General features: G+C 33.9%; 1 long non-coding RNA gene across 1 annotated transcript; it reads right to left on the bottom strand.

The window, feature by feature from the left end:
- Positions 1-6,726: 6,726 nt before the first annotated feature.
- Positions 6,727-8,705, bottom strand: LOC135319694 (uncharacterized). Its single transcript, XR_010378519.1, has 3 exons — positions 8,696-8,705; positions 7,784-7,844; positions 6,727-6,774 (listed from the first exon to the last, which is right to left on the bottom strand). It is a non-coding gene; the product is annotated as an uncharacterized LOC135319694 (long non-coding RNA).
- Positions 8,706-9,568: the final 863 nt, after the last annotated feature.

Here is a 9,568-nt window from a genome sequence, read left to right as displayed (position 1 = left end):
CATTCATTTGATCATCACAGAGACAGTACCAATCTTTATTTTTTAAAATTGCTGCTGATTTATGCATTTGTCTTCTGTATTATATACTTGTTGAGTTAAAAGTTAAGCAGCTCAAGAATTGCTGAGTTGAAACACAAAACATTTGAGAAGGTTAAACCTTTCATATATAATGGGAAAGTAACCCACCCACTTAAAAATAACTAAATAAATACTTTCAAAAAACAAAGATTTCAGTAATTGAAATAAAACTGATATTAAATAGAGTTAACTTTTTAAACTAGTGAGTTTTTAGCTCTGCAATTAAATTTTAAAAATTCCTTAGATGTATTTAAAATTCCTTGAAAACTAATATTTAGAATTAGCAAATGATTACTGAATGTTTATAACATTTAACATAGCATAACATTTATAATAATAAGCAAAGTATTCATTTTAATTTTGAAATATATAACATTATATCAGAATCTTTTATAAATATAGGACCAGAATTCTAAAAAAAAAAGAAGTAGAATCTGTAGATTAACAGGAAAAAAGTCTTGTGATTATTTTATTTTGTTTTGTTTTATTTTATTTTATTCTCTTTCTTTTTTTTTCTTTTTTTAACTAAAGTCTTGTGATTATTTTAAGAGAAAAAATAGAATGTGTGATAATATAATATGAAACATTAGAGATTAGATAAAATAAAATTTACACTCATAGAGCTGACAATCATAAGAAAGGTAATAAAGGTGTAATATTATCGAGCGTAATAATATGGCTCGATTCCTGTGTGTGCATATGTGTGGATGTTTTAAGGCCAGTCTAGCCGCAGAAGGATGGGTAAAAGAGGATGAGAATAACAGCAGAGACAGAGAGTGTTGCTGAGGCACCAGAGAGAGATGCTGAAGACCTGAACCACGTAGGGGGAGAAAGAGGAAGAAATGGATTTACGACAGTCATCAGGGTAACTGACACAACTAGACCAACTAGAAAATTGTCTCTGGGATGGTCTCCCCTCTACCTCCCCCCCACCCCAGTATTAACTAATGAGTTTACAGCGACAAAGATCTAACACTTCCACCTCCCTGTGTGCAAATTTTACATCTTTTGTCAGGCAGAACAGTGGAGAGACTAATTGAGCTTCTATTCTGCATCACATGGTGGTAAATGAGCACACATAGAACACATAGGGCATGAGGAAAACACTGGAAAAAAATGATGGAAACTTGATATGCAGGCGATATTAATAAATTATACACCATTTGGCTTTTCCTCTTGTTTAAATTCCAATTAGAGTAAAAGAATGCTGAGGATGATCATGATGAAGATGCTTTTAAAATCATGACTTCTCTAAGTAAGGAAAGGGGAAATTACCGCAGAACTTTTAAATAAGGAAGTTGCCATTTTAGAGGTCAGTGTAATCGAAAAGAATGTGAGTTCCAGCAGGAAATAAAACAGCAACTAAGAGAAGATAATGCACAGTTGAAGAGACCCTCTGGTTTACAGGGATTCTCAACAACCATAGTAGGAAGCAGTCGGGCTCCTCGCACACATCAACCTCTCAGGAACTGTGTGTAGGTCAAGTGAGAAACCTGAGCCGTGGCCGCCGTACAGAAGCAGTGACAGGTCAGAGAGGAATTGGAGACAAGTGCTCCCGCTCACGAAGATCTCAGTGGAGGCCAAAGGGTGTAATCGTCTGGTTCCCTAATTTATCGTCTCATAACAGCACCCTCAGATCTTGGTGCTGCATCAGAGCACTGAGCATCACTTCAAGAAAGTAAGTGCTTAGCCGTGGATCACAGGGCAGATCTGCTTTGATGCTCTGGGTCTGTGGACTGCTGAATTGGAAGCTTGAAGTTTCCACATTGAAGGAAACAACTTTGATATAAGCCTTGGGGCTGAAATATCAAGAAAGGACTTCTAAGAATCAATTGATGATAAAAGCACCATTCTGTTTTAACTTACTTTTGTGTATGTGAAAAGAATGGTACCAATTATTCTGTTTGCGAGGCTGGTTGGTTGTTCCCGGTGGCAGGTTGCCCATACATCATAGTAAAGGGACGCTAACCCACAGAGACGTGTCAAATTAAACCTTTAACGTAAGGAAAAAAACATCAAGAACCTTAGAACCTTCAGAAAAATCTGTCCACAAAAGTAATATTAGATGGAAGAGAAAACATAAATATTCAGCTGCTTTAGTAAATGTGTAAATAATGAGGTTACAGGGTTTCTTATATAGAATAAACTAATGCAAGTCATTGCAAGCAATGAGAATATCAAAAATAAATCTTACTAGAAGAATAGAAAAGTCATGAATAAATCTGAGATTATGCAAAGGTTTGCATTTCTTGGAAATTTAAGATGCAAGACGTCCTCAGTGGAGAAAAGGATGTCGAGAAATCAAGTGACCATAGTATTGGCATGATCAGTTATGAACTGGTGATTCACAGAAAAAAATGTAAATGGCCTTTAAACATATAGATAGATGTTCAATTTCATCTAGCTTATAGAAATTAAAATTAAAACTGTAATGAGTATAGAGAGATACCATTTTTGTCTACAAGGTTGTCAAAAGCCTAAAGACTTACCACAGCCTTTGCTGGCAAGCCATATTCTCACTCACTGTTTATGGAAATGAAAATAATTTTCTATTTAAAAATTAAGTAAAAATTACAAAACTAAGGGAGGCCAATGGTGATAATGTGCCATGAACTAAGGAGAATGATTAACTCAGCAATGCACCTAGAGTTAAAACAATGACTGGAACCAAGATCAAGGAGTGAATGTTTAATTTAAATATGAAATAACATTTAGCGGCAAACTTCCCAAATATAAATAACATATTTTTGACTGTTTATATGTCTTTAGCACAACATACAATGTATCACATAAATTATTCATTCATCTGTCAAACATTTCTTAATTTCACATATCATTCAAAGGACTGCATTTGGATGTTGTGACTATAAAAATGAATCAAATATACATCTTGCATTCGGGCAGCTTGTAACCAACTGAACAGACAGAAACTGGGCACACAGTTTCAGTACAGAACGTTAGTTGGTAGAAATGATACACGTGCTGATCTGAGAAAATTTGGGTCAGGTAAATTTTCAATTAGAATAGACCTGAGTATTCTAAGTAGTCTGACTTAATTTTTTATGGCCAATTTCTCCCTTTACTGTCCAAGAAAAAGATCTCATTCCTTATTTTCACTCCTCAATCCTACAATACTTCCTTCCCCATCCTTACACTGAACTGATGACCAGAATTCTTCCTTTGCTGGAAAAATAGCTCAAATCCAGCATACTCATCTATTTTCGTCTATGCCTGTACACGCGACCTTCTTTCATACTGCTACGGAAGACTTGTCCATTCTCCTAAATCCAAATTTCAAACTTTCCATTTTTTCCAGTAGATTCTATCAGCTCTCGCATTCTCAAGATAGTGTCCCAATGATTATCCTCTCTACTTCCTGCATTATCATTTTCTCTGCTACGCTGATCGTTACAATCAGGGTAACTGTGCACACCTACCAAGACACTGAAACTGCTTTTGGCAAGATAGCCAATGACCAGAGCTAAGTTCAACAGTCAATTTTTAGTTCTCATCTTACTGACCATAAGCAGAATTTAATGCAGGTGATCACTTCTCTCTCCTTGAAACTCCTTCTTCACTTGCTTCTAAAGCTCCCAACTCTTTTAGATTTTTTATGACATTGCTGGGTGTTCAGTATCTTTCTTGGTTTCTCATATCCTTGACCTCTTAATGTTGGAACACCAATGAGGCTTCTCTGATTTTCTTCTCTGTTCTCTTAGCATTTACTTATTTTTTCCTCTTGGCTTTAATACAATTTCTATGCTAACAATTTCCTCATTTACACTTCTGGTTCAAAACTTTCCCCTGAACACTTCAGTCATACACAAACACACACACACACACGCACACAGGTCCATATAAAACCTCTCCAATTTGGTGTCCAATACAAATCTCATATTACAAAACTAAAAGTGAGTTTCCGAGCTACTCTTCCCAAAACATAAGCTTTATCTCCTACTACTTTCTCACATAAATCTACATTAGACATTCAAGGGACTGTAGTCATTTGATATATCCAAATGAGATTGCAGTGATTTGTGATTCCCTAATTCCCAAATTCTGCAATAGCAATCAGTTTCTCTCCTAAAATTCAGGAAAATATAGCTATGAGTTTAAGTAAGCTGGTCAAATCTTCAGTGAAAGTCATTACACATATATAAATATGTGGAAAACAGCAGTGCCTCTTTGAATACAGCTGCTAAATTACTCTCCCAACACTGGGGTATATGCACAGGTATGAGATTCACACTTGTGATGCACACATTACTACAACTCTTTATGAGCTTTCTGTTATTCACAAATAATGATACTGTTAAAGCCTCATATGCCCACAAGCTCATACCTTGCTAATTAAGTTACACATAAATTTTAACGTGGATTATCAACTGTAATGTTACTCATGTATGTCTTGTAAGAGCAATTACACTTTTAATCAATCCCTGACTACTCCAATCCACAGAAATCTCTCTCTTCTGAACTTCCAGAACGAGAAATACTTCAACCACATGTATAGAAGAATAAACAAGGACCTCAAAGGAGTCCTGCGTCCCAAGTTTCATTATTAACTTTATTCTCAGATAAAGACTTGAATTTGGGAGAGATAAAGCTAATTACCAAAGCAAGGTTTCATACTTTCTTTGTACTTGGTTTACTTCCATATTTTGACTGACCGTCTTACAATAACTATCAATAGTAAATAATTAAAATAATTATAATACCTAAAATTGGACTACTAGCCTCTAGTAAGATGTTTTCATGTATAGATACTGAAAACATAAAAATGATCCAATAAATATTTTTGATTAGTGGATTATAAAAGGTGCATAGTAGAGCGTACTATAATGCGGTTTAACAGCCCTCAGAAAATTAGTATATAAAAGACCAATATTTTAAGGATAAATTTTTGTCTGAAGGTATTTTCATATACATTAGTCCTACTTACCACAAGAAATTGAGAGTGGCCATTCATGCTATAATCTTTCCACTTTAATAAAATCTCTCAAATTAAGTTTCTAGAAAAATTATAAAAAATTTGAATGTTTACCTAAGAACTTTCTTCACTGACATTGCTCCACAGAAAATATAGTTTAACCCTATATTTGGTAAAAATTAATTTCCAAAATGTAATTAAAACCCGATAGTTCTTGAAGTGACTGTAGGAGATCATTTATGAAGATAATTTAATATCACGACACTACCAAATTGAATTAATCTGCTTATGTATTTCATCCCAGAAACCAACTTATGTGTAACAACGAGAAAAAAAAAAAATTACTCAAATCAACCTAAGAGCTGTTGGCAAAGAAAAATACTACTCAGGATAAAACTTTAAATATAAACTCACTGTGCATAAAAACATACTATGGGATGTAGATGTAAATGGACATTTTTTTTTTCTGAACAATCACAGGCTAGAGAAGAACTAATTGAAAACCAATAAATTAAATACAGTGCAGCAAGCGGTCTCTAGCTAACTCGGCCTAGACATCAATAGGTCATTCTCAGTTAATTAAGTGAAGGCATAATCAGCTTAATTTATGTAGTTCGCGGAAGTTAATGATGTCATAGTACAGTACCTGACGTTTGGCCTGTCCGTATAACTTGTTTTACAGGTGCAGGTCTTTCTCGTGTTCCTCTGGATGGGCACTTTACTTCTGTAGCTCACCTCCAGTGCTTGCCTTCCTGCAGAAAATGGGAAAGTCAATGATGAAAAGAAATGACAATAAAAAAAAATCACTAAACAAAAAGTTATTTTTCAAATGGCCTGATGTTTCAGTGGATTATTTTGCACTACATAAACATAAACCGCAGTGACAAGCAGACGTTTTCTGAAATAAAAGTAAATATTAAAATGCAATGTGAAAAATCAGATGGGTGTAAATGTATATGATAATGCAAATATAGATACTAAAAAGATGAGCCAGCGAAGGACTCTTTAAAATATTGCGCAATGATAATATATATATATGTGTGTGTGTGTATATATATATATATATATGTAAGCGTGGAGTTAAAAGATGAAAAAATTCTTTGATATATTTGCAGGTTGTATTGCATTTCAACACTAGATTTTCTACCTGCTAGTGGACTATCTTCTTTTTCAGGAAGAGAGTTTCATTCCACTGTCTCGGTAGCTCATCTTCTCTTTTCTGAAGCTGCAAGTTTACACACAAAGACAAACCACAATGTCAACCAATTGGACCTCACTTAAGGAACCTAGGAGATCGATTTGTAAAGCAAAGAATGAACAGGACCCTATGTCTGAAGTGCGTTGCTCAAACTGCTCTTTCATTAAAAGATGCTCCTTCTTATTGATTTTGGCTTAAGTAATGAGAAAGCTTATCCAAAAATCTTTAGCATTTGGGCTCAAGTTAAGGAAATCAATACAGTCATTTCCCATCTGAACTGCATATGTGAGTTTTATGTACGGGAGACAAGACAAAGCCAAATTCAGATAAATCAATAGCATTGTCAATAGAACATGAAACTGACAAATGGCGTTTTTCAGCAATTAAAGTGAGCTGTAAACATACAGAGGCTAATCAATTACAATGTTGTGCCGTTAACAGTTTTTAATTGGCAAAAAAGTTATGCATGAATGTGACTCTCCAGGAATGAAGAGTAGAGAACCTACCTGAGCATGGTGTGGGACAATTTCACCAATGTTTTTACGAACACAGATGACTCTACATACATCTGCCAAATAAAGACTTTAATTAGACAGATTGCATTTGAAAATAAAATGATTTATCTAAGCCTGTGAAATATTTTATAAACCCAGGAAAGGTACACATATTAACTGTGTTCTTTCCTTTGGAATGCACTATTTCAAACACTGCTTTAAACTTACAGAGACTGTTTACCTATTTTTGTATCTGCTAATTGAATTAAATTAAAATAACTTACAGCTAAGTTGAAATAATACCATTATTCGTAAATCTGAGAAATAAAAGACCAGGTTAAAGCTTCACATTTCTGCCTTGATTGTATTCTTCAAAAATACAAAAAAAAGTCTTTAAAAATTATTTTGGTAATACATAGAGAATTCCAGCATTTATTCAAATGACTTCAAAAGTGTCTTGTGTCAGTGATAACCTGTAATAAAATACTGAATGATTATGGTTTGCCATTACCCTGAAGTATTCAGGAAAATTGCATTAAAGAGAGCCAAATATAATTCATAATATACTAAGGTAGGCATATCATTAAAATGTAGATAAAACCTTTGTTTTTAATAAAAAATGATATAACAAAAGTAAAAGGTTAATTGAAAAGCAAAATAAACTACCGAATTTAGTAAGGCACATTACCTAGATTACCAGAAATCAATGAAATCATTAAAACAATTAATAACATAGAGCTCCATTCAGACTAAGATAAACTCTGTGGCTATTAGAATGCGGATACAAGGCTACAGAGACATCTATTCTGACTGGGTAATTTCCTCTCCTCTGTAACAGTTCAGTAATATATGCAACTGGCATTATACAGCCACCCATTTCTTCCTGTGAGACAAGAGATCTTTCATGCTTTTTGCTGTCTATGCTAAGTGAATCAGAAGAACCACAGTCTTCACAGAAGGGAACATATTCCACCACCGTGTTCAGGATATAAAATGGGCCATTAAAGCATCAGTACTATTAATCAAAACGTCATAATTGTTCAGCTTCTTCCCTGGGTAGAAAATGTGCAGAGTTCTACTCACCCTCCAGTCAGACACAGGGATGTATATTCAGCAAGGACAGACACAGACATCTTCTCAGTACCTATGAGGGTAAACCTAAAGTCATCATATACTTCTCTGAAGATCATTTACTGGGAGGAAACTGAAAATAAGCACTCATGAACTTCATGAGTTCATGAACAGAACAAAAGTTATAATTATAAATGTTCTTTTTGCTCAATGCACACAAAAAATGTGAAATTCTAGAAGCAGAACAAAAAAATAAGGTAATGTTATGAAACAGAAAAAGATGCTTGAATTTTAACCCTATTCCAAAGCTTCAGCCTTGATTTAAAGGAAGTTTGTTTCAAACAAAGCAAAAAACACAGGTGACATTTTAAACCTATTTCAAGGTTTCATTGCCACCACTCTCAAATGCCAAGACTCAATGATCACATACTATTTGGGTCTTTTTTCATTCAGACTAAAACCAAGAATAGACTGGTGCTCCCCAATAGCAATATAACTTCAGAATAATTTATCATTTTTGATAAAAATCTTTGTATTTAATAAGGGAAAAATCTGACCTCCTTAAAGAAAAGAATGTTTTTCATTCCTTTAATATCTAGCTAAGGAAATGCAAATTGTTAGTAAATATTTAAGAAATAGCATGCAAGCGAACAAAAACTGAAATCTTAAGTTTTTGAAAGGGACTCTGCTAAACAAAGAATGTTCTGTATAAACATCTAAGAAAATACATGAACAATTTACAACATATCAATAAACTGAATAGAAAATAGTAGACTAAAACAACAAAAAAAGTTCATTCTTAATTTTATGTTCTAAAGAAAAAGATATCCCAGTTTAAAGAAATAGTATGAGTCATGTAGAAAATGTATATTAGACAAAATCCTACAAAAACAACACATGCACATATGAATAATTAGAACTTACTGAATGGCAGTGGTTCTGGAGGCAGGCGGATCTTGGCTTGACATTGAAGCTCTGCCATTTGCTAGCTGTGCTGATTTGGGGCATATTTTATTTGAGAAATTCGTTATCTGTAAAAAGTAGAGAAAATAATAGAAAAATTTTATGAGGTTTTTATGAAGATTAGAGCAGATGATATATATCATTTTTGACATGGTGCCTTATACACATTAGGCCTTTGCTCAATGCTTCATGACCAGATGAATTCATTCATTTATTAATTAATAAACATTAGTCTTATTATAATACAGACTTTGAATACAATACTGAAATTTCAAAATATATTGCTAGTCAAGTCATTTGTATGTAACTCTAATTAAGAAAATGTTTTATTGTAGCTGCAGACAGAGGTCCTAGAATAACTCTACCAAGAGGGATTCAGATTGCTATAAAGCCATGATCATTCATTCACTCAACAAATGCATATTGAATACCATGTTATAGCAGGCACAGGATTTTAACCCTACATTGAGTAGAATTTTTTAGATGACACTCATTAGCAGAACCATTTTACATGTAACTGAGAACTATAAAGCAAGTATTACACTCAGTGACAAGATAATACTTTGCCAAGCACCGTTACCCTAAGAAGCAAAGTTGGTGACAGCTCTCTCCTAGATATCTGCTTTCGCCCTGGCTCAGAGGTCACCCGAAGCTGAACACATGAAGAATCAAGGCTCAGTTTTCGCTTTCAGCAATATATAGATGACCATAAGCCAGTCTCTATTAATTTCTAATAAAGTATATAAAGGCTAAGTAGGCCAAAATATTACTTTCTGTGTTTCATGATCTCACCCTTAAAAGGCAACATAAGATATCAAATTTGTGCATTCCTTC

Source organism: Camelus dromedarius, chromosome 30 (genome assembly GCF_036321535.1).
Source record: "Camelus dromedarius isolate mCamDro1 chromosome 30, mCamDro1.pat, whole genome shotgun sequence".
In the NCBI taxonomy this organism is placed as follows: domain Eukaryota; kingdom Metazoa; phylum Chordata; class Mammalia; order Artiodactyla; family Camelidae; genus Camelus; species Camelus dromedarius.
Note: the sequence above shows the minus strand (reverse complement) of the source record. Positions and strands in the feature narration are given on the sequence as shown.